Source organism: Pongo pygmaeus, chromosome 3 (genome assembly GCF_028885625.2).
Source record: "Pongo pygmaeus isolate AG05252 chromosome 3, NHGRI_mPonPyg2-v2.0_pri, whole genome shotgun sequence".
NCBI lineage: Eukaryota > Metazoa > Chordata > Mammalia > Primates > Hominidae > Pongo > Pongo pygmaeus.
In genome coordinates this window covers 176,946,185-176,963,938 of record NC_072376.2, presented here as the reverse complement: position 1 = coordinate 176,963,938, position 17,754 = coordinate 176,946,185, and the positions used below count along the sequence as shown (strand labels likewise).

The window sequence follows — 17,754 nt, the reverse complement described above, 5'->3', positions numbered from 1 at the left end:
TCTGAATACTTAAACTTGGTCTTCTCTCCCTACAGCCTAATCAACAGTGCCAATACACTGAGGTATAAACTAGCTAGAGCGGAAGCTTAAAGGGAAACTACTTAGGCTCCAATTTTACCAGTCTGATGGAAAGAGAGAGATTGTTCATTAGCTGAAGAAGAACCTTAAGGAATTGATTATTTTTCCAGTTTGTAACAAAAGTATGACTTCATCATTTTTATTATCTTTAAATAAATGTCAAAAAAATCACAATACATGACTATATGCATACACACACACACATACACATGAACACACACTAGTATTCTGACATAGAATACCTTGAAAGTAAAATATGAATTTTTGGTTTGGTAAAAACACTTCTCTTTGAATGCAGGTAACTCATAGTTGACCCTGTTTATCTTTTACTTAAAGATACAGCATTTCTACAAAATAATCTCTTCCAAAGCAAAAGAAGTTACTACCACACCACTTATTTATTGTAGAAAAGATAAGCATGATTTTCGGATTTCGCACATGAGATCATTCTTTGCTGAGAGCTTTTAGCTTCAACTCTCCAAAGAATCTACTTTCATCTTCTTTTGTGGGTACATATTGACCATTTTTCAAAGGTTCACTGTGTAGATTTAAATGAAAAAATTAAGGGTTCTTTGGCATGCCGTCCTATTCAAGTGTTGTCTTCGCCTTCCCTTTGGGCAGGCAATCTACTTAGTTTCACTTCAAGGTGATACACATGCTCAGATAGCCCCAGAACACATGCACATTACATAGACAAAAGGGCTGGCCAATGCAATGCAGGCTACCTCTGGTTATTCTGAATTAGAATTAAATGTCACTTATACTCACATACTTAGAATTTAGTTCCACTAACTGTGTCTAGTAAAATATTCAACTTTATCTACCAGTAGATTTATTGTATTAGTAGTTTTAATTTTTTTCTCTTAAGCTTCTTCAATTTATATACTTGAAGCTACATCTTGACTAACTTAATAACAAACTCCAGTATAAAATATCTTTCACTGACAAATAAAACTCCATTGTTTTGGACATTATAAGTCATGAAATTATTAATTGTAATAAAAAATCTAAAACAAATTTTCTTGGCTTTGGATTTTGGATTACTCATTAACTAGGAATCCCTGGGATCAAATATTAACAAATGAAGATGTATTTTAATCTTCATAATTGCATAATATAATAAGCATATAATTACATAATAAAATAATAAGCATATGATTTTCATATGATATAAATACAGTTATCAAATGTACATCCTGTAACCATTATTTTTTATGTCTGGTATCATAGAGTCATATACATGCATTTTAACATGATAAAATGCGATGTATTTATTTTAAGATTTGTAGGTCTTTCTGCAAGTGAATTCTGTCTTATATTCTACCTTTCACTTTTCTATACTTTTTATTATGAAATTCTCTAGAAGGCAAAGACTTGTATATAAAGTTCTGTGAGTGAACCCCACACAGCACCCTTAATGAGAGCTACTTAATAAGTAGAGTTTTGATATTGGTAAAGATGGTATTAGGCATAACACAAGGTAAATGTTAATCTCAGAGTTGTACTATACTGAGACTATTGGGTTGTTTCCCCAATTAGACCTTACATTAGACACCCTAACTGTGCCAGAGCATGTAAAAAGCAATGCTGTTTTGTGCTGACTCTTCAGATATGATTGTGAATGAGTGTCACATCATAACAAAAGAAAAATACCTTCTCTGTCTCTCACATATGAAAGACGATGATTTATGTTTTATTTACTACTTAGCTTGGTTTCTAGCTATTTTTATCTTAGTTTTGCTTTTATTATTATTTTTATTTGACACATAATGATTGTACATATTAATGGTGTACAGAATGATATTTGATACCTGTATACAATGTATAATAAATCAGGGTGATTATTATATTCATCACCTCAAATATTTATCATTTCTTGCTGTTGGGAACATACAAAATTTGTTTCTTCATAGCTGTTTGAAAATATACGATAAATTATTGTTAATTATAGTCACCTTATAGTGCTATAGAACACTAAAACTGATTCCTTAATCTAGCTGTAGTTTTGTATTCGTTAACCAACTTCTGGCAATGCTCTTCCCTCCACACCTCCCTGCCTCTGGCAACCACTATTCTACTCTCTCTTTCTATGAGATCAACTTTTTTAGCTTTCACATATGAGTGAGAACATGTGGTATTTGTGTTTCCGTGCTGGCTTATTTCACTTAACATAATGTCCTCCAGGCTCATCTATGTTTCTGCGAATGACAGGATTTTATTCTTTTTTAAGCCATTCTAATCTTTCTCTAAGCTACAACAGAAAAAGCAGCATCTCTAGACTGACAGTTTCCCTGAATTCATCCCACTTTGCTTTACAATCACGTCAGGTAAATGTGATAGCAATTAGGAAAGAAATGTGCACTCCAGAATCTTTTTTATATGCATTAATTTTAAATAATGTGTCTTTTCTGTGGTGTATAAAACATAATTCATAATATGCCAACAAACCAAACAAAAAACTTCTGTATTTGGCAGAAATGCTATGTATTTCCTCTTATTTGTCGATATCTTAAATGTATTTGGACAAAAACAAGAGTAATGGAAAAATGGGGTCAGTTTGAAAGATAAGCCTTTTGAAATGGAAAATATTTTTCAGATACATCTTAATGACAGTAATTTAGAGCAATTAGACACTTTAAATATAATACAGAAAATGTTTAAAAATTTAATGTAGATAATTGAAAAATAATTTTTCTATTCTGAGTCATTTTTTTCCTTTACATTATTATACTTGAAGTACACAGAAATCCTGTTTAGCCGGAAAATCAGCCTTTAAACTATGTGAAGTGTTACATGTTGGAGTTTTGACTTCGTAATTAAATTGACTGTCAGATTTTTAGAACCAGACCAATATTTAACTATGTTCATTTCTTAGGCTTTATATTTCTCTCATATTCAATGACAGTCTCAGGAGAGTTCACCATTTTGAAAGATGCCAATTTTCAATATTATTTCCACCAGTCCACTTACATGTCGACTCAGATATAAGCTTGAGATTTTGATGCACACGGGGTCATGGACAATATATTAATGACAAGAGAGTGTCCATTTTTAGTAGTATGAAATGTGGTCAAACTATTATATAAATTTGACCTAAGTTGTGAGGAGATTCATAAATATAGCTATAAACTCCATGTAATATAGAATAGTCATTGGTTTAATATTATTTAATTGCCTTAGTGTTTTCTAGTCTTAAGAAAAGTAGACTTTTATAATGTCCTTTAAGAGGTAAACTGCTTGGAAAGGTTCTCTTGTATCAGCATTTTTCTATTTCCGTTGGGTTGTCTGACAGATAATATAGAAAGAATTTTCAACAGTAGCAACATATAATTTGTGTTTTTATTTGATTGTGAATTCTGGGGTCAAAAAAAGCAAGACATTAATGGCTCTGAGGCAGATTTTACACCTGTTCTGGAATTGCAGTCTCTCAGGTCAGGGCTTCATTCATGCAGCCTACTGGATGTGCAAAATTGAGTCTGCTCATCGTATGAATAAATCTGTTGGATTGCCCTTGTTATTGGGATTTACCACTGCCAAAGGTCATGGAGCATCTCTGTGACAAATTTCCTAAAGAACAGCCTTCTGTTTATACCTAGCTTCTCAGAAGCCATCGTTAAGCTTGCATAAATGTCCAAGTTCTCACAGAACTAGATTATGCTTGGGGAAATAAAGCATGACACCTAAATGTTACCAAACTCACTCACATAATCTTTGAACTACACATGCATTCCTGGCTTTTTCTAGCTTCTCTAGAGATCTTTTTTGGGGGGTTTGGGGGAGAGCGTGTCTAGTAGAAACTTACTTATTCTAGGCTATTGTTTGAAGGTTTATACGTTTTATGTGTATTATGAATTAAATTTAAAGAGACTGTGAGACACATTGTAAATGGTCTATTAATTAGTAGTGACAATAGTGCCATCAGGAATATTGCAGGAAAACATGTGTCATGTTATAGCTTCCTGCCTATTTCACATGGCCTTATTCATCTTTTTTGAAAAAAAATTTCCTGAAGTTGGACACTACTTGCTTGTCACCACACAGGCAGTCTTTGGAATGATATAATGTCCAGCAAAGTCTCTTTTTATTTTATCGTGTCAAAAAACAATTTTTTTAAATCACCAGTTCAACTTTTGTCTCCACAGTGAAACAGAATATATTTTAAATGTCAAACTTATCTTCAGATAGATCTTCACAGATGCTGTTTTAAAAGTTACTATTCACATATCCAAATTTAGGTCTCATGGGATCGGCTCCAAAGTACACATTTGTATGTATGGGTATATATAGATATATATACACAAATACATACATTTGTGAAATGATGAAATTGCACAGTGAAATTAGAACTCTTTTAAAGCTCCTAATGTTTGATGTATTCAAATTATGTTTTATTTTTCTCTTTTAGAATCATCTGTTGAATATTTTCCACAATATATCTTATATTTACTAGTTTGGTGCCAACATTCTGTTTGTATTTAAAGAAATTTGCAGTTTTTGTCATATCCTCACAAATGAACTTCTCTCTGTATGATTTTCATTTTAATTTATATTTTATAGTATTCTTATATATTTTTCATGTAGACAGCAAAATAGTATTCATCATTGGGTCATAAATTTTTCTCATTAATTTATGAAAAAATTTTTCTTTACTTTGATACTATTTTTCCTATTTTGAAATTGATATTTGATATTTGAATGTTGAACATTATTGAGTGCTATTATCTGTTCTTGGTCCTGGAGATATAACAGACCCATTTGAAATTGCCCCCATCCATTTCTTGGAGTACTCTCAGAGCAGGTGGGGAGGCAGACAATTAACAACTAATAGTAATGCAATGCAAAAGGCCCTCTGGTGATGGAATAAACAAACCACCAAGTTCACATAGATGCGGAAACAGGTAAGTAACCAGGCAAAATATTGCTGAGCTACTGATGAAGTATTCTAGTGTAGACAGCATGTCCACAAGTGTGAGAGTGTGAGGCAGGGAGAGAAATAACGGGGAAATGAATATAGAAGAGGTGACTATTCACCAGAAGAATAAGCTTCTCAGGAAAAAAAAAAAAGGAAATTGATGAAAGTTGATATAGCTATTATCACTTTGAATTTTGGATGTTTGTTTATAATCAATTAAATTGTGATATTTTAAACTTAGATACTAGTGAATATCTATATTAATATTCTTGGAATTTGAACAAAGTAATTTCTGGGAATGGCAAAGAATAGTGTGTGGCAAATTAGCCTACTGCAAAAAAAGAAAGCCTTGGTAGTCAGTATCTGAGTCATTATTCAAATAAAGTGTCCCTGAAGAAAGGGGACCGAGTATATAATGGCATATTCATTATATTTCTACCATTTGAATTAATTCTAATTAGATTATATATAATAAGTTTATTATTAAAATAAGTAAATTCTACTATATTATGGATATGTGTGTCCAATTAACTTCATATATGGAAGGAAATCCACAGATAGGCCTCCATATATTTAGTGTTGACAAATTTATATTTATTGTCATTATCACCAGTTATCTCACAAAGAAATTAGATGGCAAGACTAACTGATAATACATTAGTACTTTATCTCTTTTTGTCTTCACTTTATGTAAATATCACAGTTTAAAAGATAGATGAAGAAGGAAGAGGGGGATTTTATGTTGGGCGTCTCAGACCACAACTGATAGTTTATGCTTATGAGGTGACTCATGGCGAGTCCCTAGGTGGTTTACACTAATGAGATGACTTAGTGTAAAGTCTAGCCATGCCAGAAAGACTAACCATGTGATTAGAAATTTGAGTCATGTGATATCAGCCTAATCTCCCGGCAATTTAGGGGGCCTGGAGACTGAGTCATGTTGGCAATGATCCAATCATGTCTAGGTAAGACACCAATAAAAATATAGGCACCAAAACTCAGGTGAGCTTCCCTGGCTGGCAGTACTTTTTGGTCATCGTGATATTTCGTTGTTGGAAGAGTAACATGTCCTCAAGGACTGTAGTAGTTTCACTTTTGAAAGCCTTCTAGACTTTTCCTTATGTCTTTTCTCTGGGTAGTTCTAACTTGATTCCTTTTGCTATAATAAAACTGCAATTTAAAGTACTGTGCTTTCCTGAGTCCTATGAATTGGTCTAAGTGAATTGTTAAAACTCAGAGTTCTGTGGGAACCCCAATTTTATAGCCAGTTGGTTAGAAGTGAGTGTGGCCATGGGGACCTCTGGGCTTCTGGCTGGTATTTAAAGTGGAGGTGAGAATTTTGCCCTTAACTTTTAGTTTGACTACCTCTGGGTAAATGGTTACCTAGACATGTATTGACTTATCTACTGTTATATAATTGATATTTGAATAATATATAATTCATAATATATTATTATATATATTATATAAACTACTACAGTCCTATTATATGTATATAACTACAGCTTTATAATCAGAACACCTAATTCCATATAGTCTCTTTCCCAACTTGTATGCTATCTTTTCTCTATTTTCATTCTACATGTATATTTTGAAACCTGAAATAAATTACTGTTTTACATAAAAAAGAATTCTTTGACTCTGGGTATATAATACAGTTTAGAAATATATTTATCTGAGTGTAGTTTTTATAATTTGCAAAATAATTTTGAGAGAACTATATAGATTTGTGGAATAGATAAAAATAGGTAAAAAAGATGAATACCAATGGCTAATGATGTTCAGACATTAAAACATGCTCAAGATTACACTAAGTAAGTAAACATAAATACTAGAAACATTAAAAAAAATTAAATGATGTTGTCAATTGATTTCTGAGTTCCCTAGAGACCAAAGTCAAGAAGGAAATATGTAACTCTTTTAGAAGAGTTACAGTGTCAAAAGATAAAAATATCTCTTTGGTTCTAAGAAATTTAGTAGAAATTTCAGCTGTTAATATGGGAAAGGAAAGAAATGGAGATCCATATTACCTTAATATGGGCACAGACAGAAGGAAAACTTGTACATGACATTTTTTAATCTTTAGGGTTTTGCAAAATTTATCAGGAAAAAAACTATATTCATATAAATGATAAAAATCCCCAAAATAAACCTAGACATTCAGGCAAGTATTTAGTTACATCTTCATATGTTAACTATTTAGATTTTATGTTATATTAAATAATAAAACACCCCCACCCCAGCTGTTGTGCTTTTAAGTGAAACAATAAAATGTGTGTAAAATATTTATATTAAATATTCACTCATGCCTATCTGTTATAAAGCCATAGATCTTTCATACACATTTTATAGGTAATGAGTGATGCAATTTTCTTGAAATCAATTCAAAGAGCATGACAGAAATAAAACTGATCTTCCTGGAAGCCATTTTTTTCAGGCTTCATGTGGCTAGTAAAAACTGTATTTTAGAAATTTTTATGCAAAATATCTAATCATTCCAATGGCTTTTAAGATGCAGGCCATAAATCCCTGGGATGGATTACAAAGCTATTACAATCAGAACTTAAATCCACATGGCAATACAGTTTCTTAATAAATCTATGTGAAAAAATAAACTTACTATTATGTCAAGTATCCTTGCTAAACTTATTATAATCAAAAGACGTTTCACACTGGAAAAAGCTGTAAACCCATACTTTACACAGACATCTTTAAGTGTGTTCATAAAGGGCTACTCAGGAAACCCAAGCTTCCTTTTCTTTACCCTTCTTATACACTCATAGTTTCATGCCTTTGAGAAAGAGAATCTTGAGAAAGTGTGTATGTCTGATACACATAGAAAAACATATTCTTAAGGCATTGCTTTAAGTTCTATGAATTTTATTTTCATACCAAATTCCCTTATTTAAAGAGAGATGGGAGTGGAACCTGGCTTATTTTAAGTCCAGAGGTGATTACTTTTGAGAAATGAAACAACTTTTATTTCACTATTTAGTCCTAAATCAGTGATATATGTTTTTCTTCCAGTCTCCCATAGTTATTTATTTATTTTTCTTAAGAAGGTAAAAAATAACTCCACTCAAAATTTCTAACTTTTTCTGTTATCTTGCCTTATAATAAATGCCTAAACCATATAATTTGGAAAAATTTGTTAGTGTTATTAAATCATCAGTTAGCCTTTGGACACACAAACTTTTCTACAGGTTATTGCTTAGAACTCTATATTGAAATAAGATGTCATTTTCACAGACCTGAAAATATAATTCACATTTTTTAAATAATATTTTTTAAATTTTAGAACAATTTTAGAAAACTGCAAACCTATTACAAGGAGTTCCCATATACTCTACACCCAATTTCTCCTATTATTAACATCTTACTGTGATATGGTACATATTTATTACAATTAGTGAATCAATATTAATATGTTATTATTAACCAAAGTGCAAACTTCATTCATATTTTCTTCATTTTATCCAATTTTTTAGCAGCATCCTATGCAGGTTGCATTACATTTAGTTTTCAGGTCTCCTTGGTTCCACTTAGCTGTAACAGTTTCTTAGACTTTCCTTGTTTTTCATGTCCTTGACAGTTTTGAGGATTATTGATCAGGTTTGTTGTAGAATGTTCTTCAATTGAGATTGTTCTGATTTTTTTTCTGATGATTAGACTGGAGTTATGTGTTTTTAAGAGGGAAATCATAGAGGTAAAGTACCATTTCCAACACATCTTAAGTTAATACATCATTTTGATTACCTGGCTGAGGTATTTTTTTCAGGTTTCTCTACTATAAAGCTATTTTTCTGTCTTTTCATATTGTACTCTTCGGAAGGCAGTTTCTATGTACAGTTCACAATGGTGTGGGAGATTATGTTCCTTCTCCACTTTTGAGCAGAGAAATGACAGTTCTGCACAAGAGATTGTCTTTCTCCTGCATTTATTTCTTTATTCAATCATTTATTTTATCAGTATAGACTTGTGGATGTTTATGTTATACTTTGGGTCATAATGTGTTACTACTTTATTTTGTTGCTCAAATTGTGTCAGCTTTGGTCATTGTGGAGCTATTTTGTTTGGCTACTGTGTCTCTTTAATATATGCCCCAAATTGTGTTTGGTTTGTGTCTTGTTTTGTCTTGTTTTTAAGCATTTCCTTACTTTCTAGCGCTACAAGTTTCTCCAGGCTCATCTTGTATTTTTCCTACCCTAGCCCCAGAATCAGCCATTTATTAAAGCAGCCCTGGTTCCTTTTACTGGAGAATAATATTAAAAACCAAAATCGGGGCACTCAGCATATTTGTTGACACTAGGGTATCATTGTTTCCAGGACCCGTCAAGTGACAGAGCAGTGAGATATATGAATGTATACTAACCTAAGTGTATACACGTGTTATGTAATCACATTTAGACATATTAAACTAAACATGAGTTCATATTAATGTCTCCAACTCCAACCCATTATTACATGGCATATGCTTTTCCACTTGCTTATCTGCAACCTCCTACTCCAACAATTAAAAACCCAATCATCTGCTATCTGCCAGAGCTCTATCTAATTGTTCAGTTCTCATATGCATTTATGGCACTGTCAGAGTTGTTAAGTCATACCTCCATAGGGGACCATGTTATGAACTAGAGCACAGTGCTTATGTACAATATATTTTGCCTTTAACCTTTCAGACTGCACTCCTTTCTAAAGGTACTTAGCTTAGGTCAGCACATTTTCCCTCACCATCTTCAGTGAGGTAGTTCTATAATTCGTAATATATGTAGATTGTATTTTTCACAGCCTGCTTTCCATCCTGGGATCCCTGAACTCGAAATGATGTGTTTTAATTTTCATACATTAAGGTTTACACTTTGTGCTGTGAGGTTCTATAAGATTTTCACAAATGCATAGGGTAACATATCAACGACTAAAGCTTCATACAAAATAGTTTCACTGCCCTCCACTGATAATTTTACTGCTGCTATAGCATTATCTTTTCTAGAATGCTATATAATTGGAATCACACAGAAAGTAGCCCTATTCAGCTTGGCTTTTTTAATATAGCAATATGCATTTAATATTCATTCATGCCTTTTTATGATTTGATAGGTAATTTCCTTTAATTACTGAATAATATGATATTGTATGAATGTACCACTATTTGTTTATCCATTCACCTATTGAAGGGCATGTTTGTTGCTTCCAGTTTTTGGTGATTATGAATAAAACTGCTATAAGCATATATGTGCATGTTTTTGTGAGACATAAATTTTAAAAATCAGTTGGGTAAATAGCTATAAGTGCGGTTGCTGGATTGTACGATAAAATTATGTTTACCTTCATTAGTAAACTACCAAATTGACCAAATTGTCTTCTAAGATGGCTGTACTATTTTGTATTCCCACAAGCAATGGAAAAGAATACCTGTTGCTTGGCATCCTTGTCAGTATTTCGTATTATCAATTTGTTGCATTTTAGCCACTCTAATAGGTGTGTAGTGGCATCTCATTGTTGTTTTAATTTGCAATTCCTTAATGACATATAATGTTGAGCATCTTTTTGTATGCGTGGTATCCATCTGTATATCTTCTTTACTGAAATGTCTGTTCAGATCATTTGCTTATTTTTATTGGGTACTTCACTTTTTAATTGTTGAGTTTTAAGAGTTCTTTGTATGTTTGGAATACAAGTCCTTTATTCAATATGCATTTTGCAAATATTTTTCCCAGTCTGTGGCTTGTCTTTTAATTCTCTTAAGAGTCTTTTATAAAGTATAAGTTTATAATTGTAATAAATTCCAACTTATCAACATTTTTTCTTTCATGAATCGTGATTTTAGTGTTGTATCTACCACCTCATTGCTAAACCCAAGGTCACCCATATTTTCTGTTTCTTTGTAGAGGTTTACAGTTTTGCATTTACATTTAAGTTTATCATTCATTTTTGGTTAATTTTTGTGAAAAGTATAAGATCTGTGTCTAGAGTTGTTTTTTTGCATATGAATGTCCAATTGTTCCAGAACTATTGATTGAAAAGATTAGTCTTTCTCTTGAATTGATTTTGGTCCTTCGTCAAAGATGAGTTGACTCTATTCATGAGTCTATTTCTAAAATCTCTATTATGTTTTATTGTCTTATATATTTACTTTTTTTCCAACACCACACTGTCTTGATTACTGTAACTTTATAGTAAATTTTGGAACTGGGTAGTGTGAGATCTCCAACTTTGTTTTTCTTCAGTATTGTGTTGACTAGTGTAGGTATCTTGCCTTTCTATGTAAACTTTAGAATAAGTGTATCACTATCTATAAAATACCTTTCTAGGATTTTGATTCAGATTGCATGAAATGTATATAGCTCAAGTTGGGAAGAATTAATGTGTTAACAATGTTGAGTCTTCCCATCCATGAACACAGAATGTCTCTGCTATTATTTAGATTTTCCTTGATTTTTAAATCAGAGGTTTACAGTTTTTTATATAAATCCTGTAAAATTATGTTATATTTATACCTAGATAATATTTGATGCTGTTAAAAGTATTAATTTATTAATTTCAAATATCAATTGTGCATTGATTATATATAGGTATACAGGAAAGGTATACAGGAAAGCAGTTGAGTTTGTATATTAACCTTGTATCCTAAAACATTTCTTCTGCTCTATTATCTCTTTATCTCTTTTTTCTTCTTCTAGTATTCTGGTTATACATATGTTACAAATTTAAAAATTATACCACAGTTCTTGGATGTTCTGCGTTTTCTTTTTTTCCATTCTTTGTTCTCTTCACATCTCAGTTCTGAAGTTTCTCTGTTGTCAAGCTCATTGACACCTTTCTTGGGTACTTCCAGACTACTACTGATGAGCCCACCAAAGGTATTCTTCATTTTGTTACAATGTTTTGGTTTCTAGCCATTTGTGGATACTTTCTTAGAGCTTCCTTCTCTCAGCTAACATTACCCATTTGTTCCTGATGTTGTCTCCTTTTTCTAATATAGCCCTTAACATATTAATCATAGATATTTTAAATTCCTTGACCTATTATCTGTGTCGTATTTGATTTGGTTCTAGTGCTTTTTTTATATCTCTTCACTGTTTTTGTCTGCTTTCTAGCATGCTTCATAATTTTTTGTTGTTGTAGAAAGCCAAACATGATACATCAGGCAATAAAAACTGAGGTAATGGGAGTTTCTGTGTTATTCTGGCTAGAAGTTGGGCTGCATTTAATGTTTCTCTAGCTATAGAATTCTTGTAGTGCCCTACTATTTGTCTATCCTGTTGCCTTTGGGCTCCCCAAGTACTCCTCCACAAAGAGAGTGTGCATCCTGCAGTTCTTTAAGCTATACATCACTGTTTTACCTTAAGCCTTGTTGGTATCATGGTAAGTTACAGTAGAGGGGAAGTATTCTGTAACTTTATGATTCAATCAAAGTCTTTTAGTGAGCCTGTATTTCTGGGCTGTTGCCTTCACAAGTGTTTCTTAGCTTCCCTCCCAACCAAAGGCAGGGCAGAAAGAGTAGAAAAGCCTGGAGTGGAAGAAATGCCCTTTATTCTGATGGGTTAGTAAACCTCTGCAAGATATTTTCCCTTGGAGAATAAGTCTTTTTTATAAGACTGTTCGGGAGTATTTCACGGTGTTTGCTTGTCCTCTTCCCCTGCTAGTACCACCATTGTATCTTTCTCAGATATTCTCATGAAATATAGATAAGTTGCCTAGCAGTAAAACCCAGGTAAGTGTAGAATCCCCACTAATAATGCAGCCTTCTGGAAGTTCTTACTTTCAATCTAATCCCTACTGTGTCTCCAATAATATATCGAAGATACAGCTTAAGAATTTCTACCCAGTTAGGGCTCCATCAGCTTCTCTCCATGTATTCTGAAATCGACCATAATTCTCTGTATTTTCCCCTCTCCATATTTTTGGGGTGGTTGCTTGTTCTGCAACTTCAATTCTCTAATGGGTCCAAGAAAAATTATTTTCAGGTTTTATGCAGCTTTCTCATTTTATAAGAATGGGAGTGATGACTTCCAAACTCTTTACATGTCATAGCTTAAACTGGAAGTATCTACATTTCATTTTTATGTCTACAAGATTGGCCCAAGCTGTGTGCTAAGTTCCACACTAACACAGTCAATTCCATAAGGAAGGTTTTCAGTCATCACTTGAGAACACCAACTGCCCCATCTCTGGGTGTAACTATTTATGCGGGAGTTTCATTCTCTCTTTGGGGTCACTTACATCTCTTAGTATAATTAGGATTGGAAGAGTCACTATTGTTATAGTTTCTCCAAAGTTACCTACCTAGAAGCCTCTCCTTCCTGCTCCTGAGGATCTCCAGGACAGTGGCTCATATTGCTACCAGTACTCTCTTTTCAAAAACGTTTCTCAGCCGGGCGCGGTGACTTATGCCTGTAATCCCAGCACTTTGGGAGGCCAAAGCAGGTGGATCACCTGAGGTTATGAATTCAAGACCAGCCTGGCCAACATGGTGAAACCCTGTCTCTACTAAAAATCCAAAAAATTAGCTGGGCATGGTGGCAGGCACATGTAATCCCAGCAACTTGGGAGGCTGAGGCAGGAGAATCACTTGAACAACCTGGGAGGCAGAGGTTGCAGTGAGCTGAGATCTCGCCATTGCACTCAACCTGGGGAACAAGAACTCCATTTCAAAAAAAAAAAAGCTTTTCTCTCTGCACTGCCTCAATATAGGAGAGAATGACAGCCCTACTTCCTAGTATTGTGCCGTTTCTTCATTCACCATCATGCCACCTTACAAGGTGAGGGTAGCTTATCTGAATTCATAGAAAGGTTAGTGGTTTTAAAAGTAATTGCAAGGTAGAGGCAAAATTTTTTAAAAGAAATCTGTATACTAAATATATATTTCAGATAGTCTAAGCTAAAAGCACCAAAGAATTTAAGCCTTCATTACAAGTCATGATTAGTCAGAAAAGAACTCCTCTTTACCTTCTTATTCATTGTATCATCAACAATTACTTATTGGATTCTATTTCAGTTGATCTTCCACATCCTAGAATACAACTATGAACCTCTCCCTCCATTTGAGACACCTAACATCCTACTCGCAGAAATTAAAAAGACCCCCAGGACACATCTCCAGTACATAGCAATAAATTTATCGTACACAGTAATCTGTTCTTGTGGAATTCAACCCAAGCAAGAAGTCCTTAGTGGTCATTGGAACCCCAAGTCTTTAGGAACAATTCATGTGTGAGGACTGTGTGTGAGCACGTGAAAACATCCACTCAGAGGTCCACAGCAGCAGCAAATGTGAGTGATGGGCGTGAATGTTAGAGTTTTCTCAATATATACTGAGTAACTCTTGGAACACACACAGGCTCACACATTTTCATTTCTCCTAATTGCAAGTTGTTCCTTTCATAATGGAAATTGAACTTTATTATTATTTAGGTGATGGACTAATAGTTGAGACATGTTTCTTAATGACACATTAGCTAAATAAATACATAAAATCTCTAAAATTTTCGGTTTAACAGCCTTCACATTCTTACACAAGACCATTCTCAAGTCTCAAATTTGAGAATGGGGAAGGTGGGCACTTTCTCAGTTCTATGCATGTGGTGAAGAGAGGGAGCATTTAGCTCAGTCATAACTGCACAACTAGATAAGATATGGAATGGGCACATTTGAGGAAGGAAATACTTGAGACAGAGAGATAAATAGAGGTAGGCAACTGCATTTTCCTGTGGCAGACAAATCTCTTGAGATTAAGATTAAATTACATTAGCCTTGGGGTAAAATAAAGTGAGTAGAATAAGCTTCACTTGGAGAAATCAGCCCAGCAGGGCTGCCAGGTTGCACAATTCTAGGCGTACCATGCTCATGGTGTTTAATGTGAAAAGCATTCCTTGGAGTACAGTGCCATTTACATGGATTGCAATGTGGATGATGCCCCCCCTGGAGGTGTGCAACACAGCTTGCAGTGACAGAAGCCTTTAGAATACTAACAATTTTAACTTTCATGTAAACTACTTGTAATTGTTACTTTCTTTGGAAAGTCTTCCAAAATCAGCCATCCCCTGCATCTGATGCTAAGTTAAATGTCTTTTCTCTACGTTTTCAGTGCTCAGTGTACAGCTCTCATAGCTCTTATCACACTATCTTACAAAAATTGGGTTACTTCTCTGTTTCCGCTCCTAATTGTAAGCTCTGGGTCTTTTCTCTCTCTGTACCAAAGGTTCCAAGCATGGTGTCTGGAACAAAGAAAATGTTCAGTAGATGTTTCCTGAATTAAAAGTAAATTATTCTCCATAAAATACACCCAATTGCTTTGCATTTTTTCCTAATATTAATTTGTTTTCAATGTAGTTCGCAGAGAATGCACTATGCTGCTATTTATTAAATTAAATATCTGCTTGAAGTAGCATATTAAAAATTAAGCTTAGTTAAATCTCAATTTCCTGTGATCATTATATAAGTTGCTCATTGCTGCATCTCATATTAGCTTGGTTCAATGACTAGATAGCAATTAACATGAGTGCTTAATGACCACTTTCCTATTTTGATATATTACTAATGATACTTACATTTTAAAGTGCTTTGGGGTTAATTATAAATGCTTATAATTTGCCTACCCTTCTGGCTGACAGCACATTCTTACACCTAAAAATATGATGAGTACTCCAGACCTGTGTAGGAAGAAGGCTGGTCTACAGAGGCTCAGCAATCAACATTTCAATTCTTCAGTTCTCTCAACTCATCTCAACTATTTTTAGAATCTATATTGTAGCATCGATAATGCAAAAAAGAAAATATTTTTTGAAATGTGATCCAAACTTTAACTGTTTTGTGATAACAGAAAAGAACATATTGTTATTGGGCAATTATAACACTCCCTTATCAATAGGGATTTAAGGAGTAAGGCAATGGTATTTCATTGTTTTTTTTTTCTCTCTCTCCCTTCTGATTTGCACCTATACTCATGCTGCTTCTTTTGAGACTATTTATTTATTTATTTATTTATTTATTTTTCGAGACAGAGTCCTGTTCTGTCGCCCAGGCTGGAGTGCAGTGGCGCCATCTCAGCTCACTACAACCTCTGCCTCCCAGGTTCAAGCAATTCTCCTGCCCCAGCCTCCTGAGTACTAGCTGAGACTACAGGCACACGCCACCATGCCTGGCTAATTTTTTGTATTTTTAGTAGAGACAGGCTTTCACCATGTTGGCCAGGCTGATCTTGAACCCCTGAGCTCAAGTGATCCTCCCACCTCGGCCTCTCAAAGTGCTGGGATTACAGGCGTGAGCCATGGTGCCCAGCCCCTTTGGAGGCTATTTAAAAATTGACTTCTCTAGGAGATGATGCTGTGATTCTAATGTACCTGACAACTCAGAAGATGCATATTATTTAGAAGAAGTCATTAAACAAAATTTATCTCTTGGACATGAAATGAATTTCCAGATGTAGAAATGCAACTATCACAGGCATTTTTATTGTTTTCATAGATTCTACATTAATATAATAAAAAGCTGAAGTAAAGCTGTGTAGTTAGATTGCTCTCTCTCATTTCAGACACTTAACTGTCTTTATAAACATTCCTATAAGTTCAAACTAAATTATAAACTTTCCAGTCCATAGCAATGTATCTCGTTTCTTGGCTGCTTTCTTAAAATAGTCTGTACAATGTCCATGGATAGTAGTCAATGATTATTACTAACATATTATTTATATTAAAAGTATGTGTTTTAACTTTCTGAATTATTTAGCCTAGCTAATAATCCTAAAATAAGATAATGACAGTTATACGCAATAGAAAACTAGAATGCAGTTGGCATTTTGTTATAATACTTCAGCAGGTGTAGCCAAAAGTTTATAGCTGTTGTCATGATGATTTGTTGACACAGAAAAACAGCTCAAAAAGATGATTTGCACCGGCCAGCTTCAAGGAAGACATGATTAGGGGGAGCAGGCAGTCACCTTAGAGTTGTGCAAGTAAGCGTACAAATCTAAAATTTTGAGATCAGAAAGATCCCAGTAGTTCATGGACTTTAAAATTCTCTAGAATAGATCACTGCACTGAACCCAAATCACATCAAAAATGAAAGTTATCCTCTTCTTATGACTACTATTCCTGCTTCAGTACCTAAAATATATTTGTGGATTAATGTTGACTGAATAAGAAATGACAAAACTACTACCACCATAGCATCAAAAAGAATCTGAATGGGAAATAAGAAGTTGGCTACCTTTACAAACACATCTCAGAATGGATACTGATGGTGTCATAATTTTGTGGGCCACACGATTATGTTCTTCATTCATGAATGAATTTAGCATTTTATTATAAGTACTAAAGTGATATTTAATTATAGAGTTAAAATTGACAGAATGGTAAATAATTTAGAAGTAGAACATTTGTTTATACTTGATTAAACTGTTTTGGTCATTATGTATCATTTCACTCCTTGCTTTTGAATAAAGATCCTCATTTTCATTTACTCTTAGCACACTTCAAGAAACGCAATTAAAAGCTGATGAGTAACCAAGATAGTGTTACTGGGAATGAGGAAATATTTACTTTCTGTAGAGTGTAAATTAAATGTGCAGATTTTGTATTGAATAGATCACAATTTTACATAAATCTCAAGCAATGTGTTTGAAAGGCCAAGCACTAATAATTTGTTGCCTATTCAAACAATTGTTTTCAAGTTCCCTTTATCATTTCTCTGTACCTCAATTGAATGAGTCACTCATCTGAGATTGCTGGTCTTATTAAGAAATCCATTCTGTTGAGTATCTTAGG

The 17,754-nt window shown here is 33.7% G+C and overlaps 1 protein-coding gene across 6 annotated transcripts in view; it reads left to right on the top strand.

Moving 5' to 3' along the window:
* Positions 1-17,754, top strand: part of MARCHF1 (membrane associated ring-CH-type finger 1) — an 844,416-nt gene that overhangs the window by 500,480 nt on the left and 326,182 nt on the right. The window contains exon 1 of one of the 6 annotated variants that reach the window (XM_063664257.1): positions 5,939-5,955. The exons of the other annotated variants lie outside the window; for them this stretch is intronic. The gene's annotated coding sequence lies outside the window, so the exon portion shown is untranslated. Of the gene's footprint in view, positions 1-5,938; positions 5,956-17,754 lie in introns of those variants that run through there. 6 annotated transcript variants of the gene reach the window in all.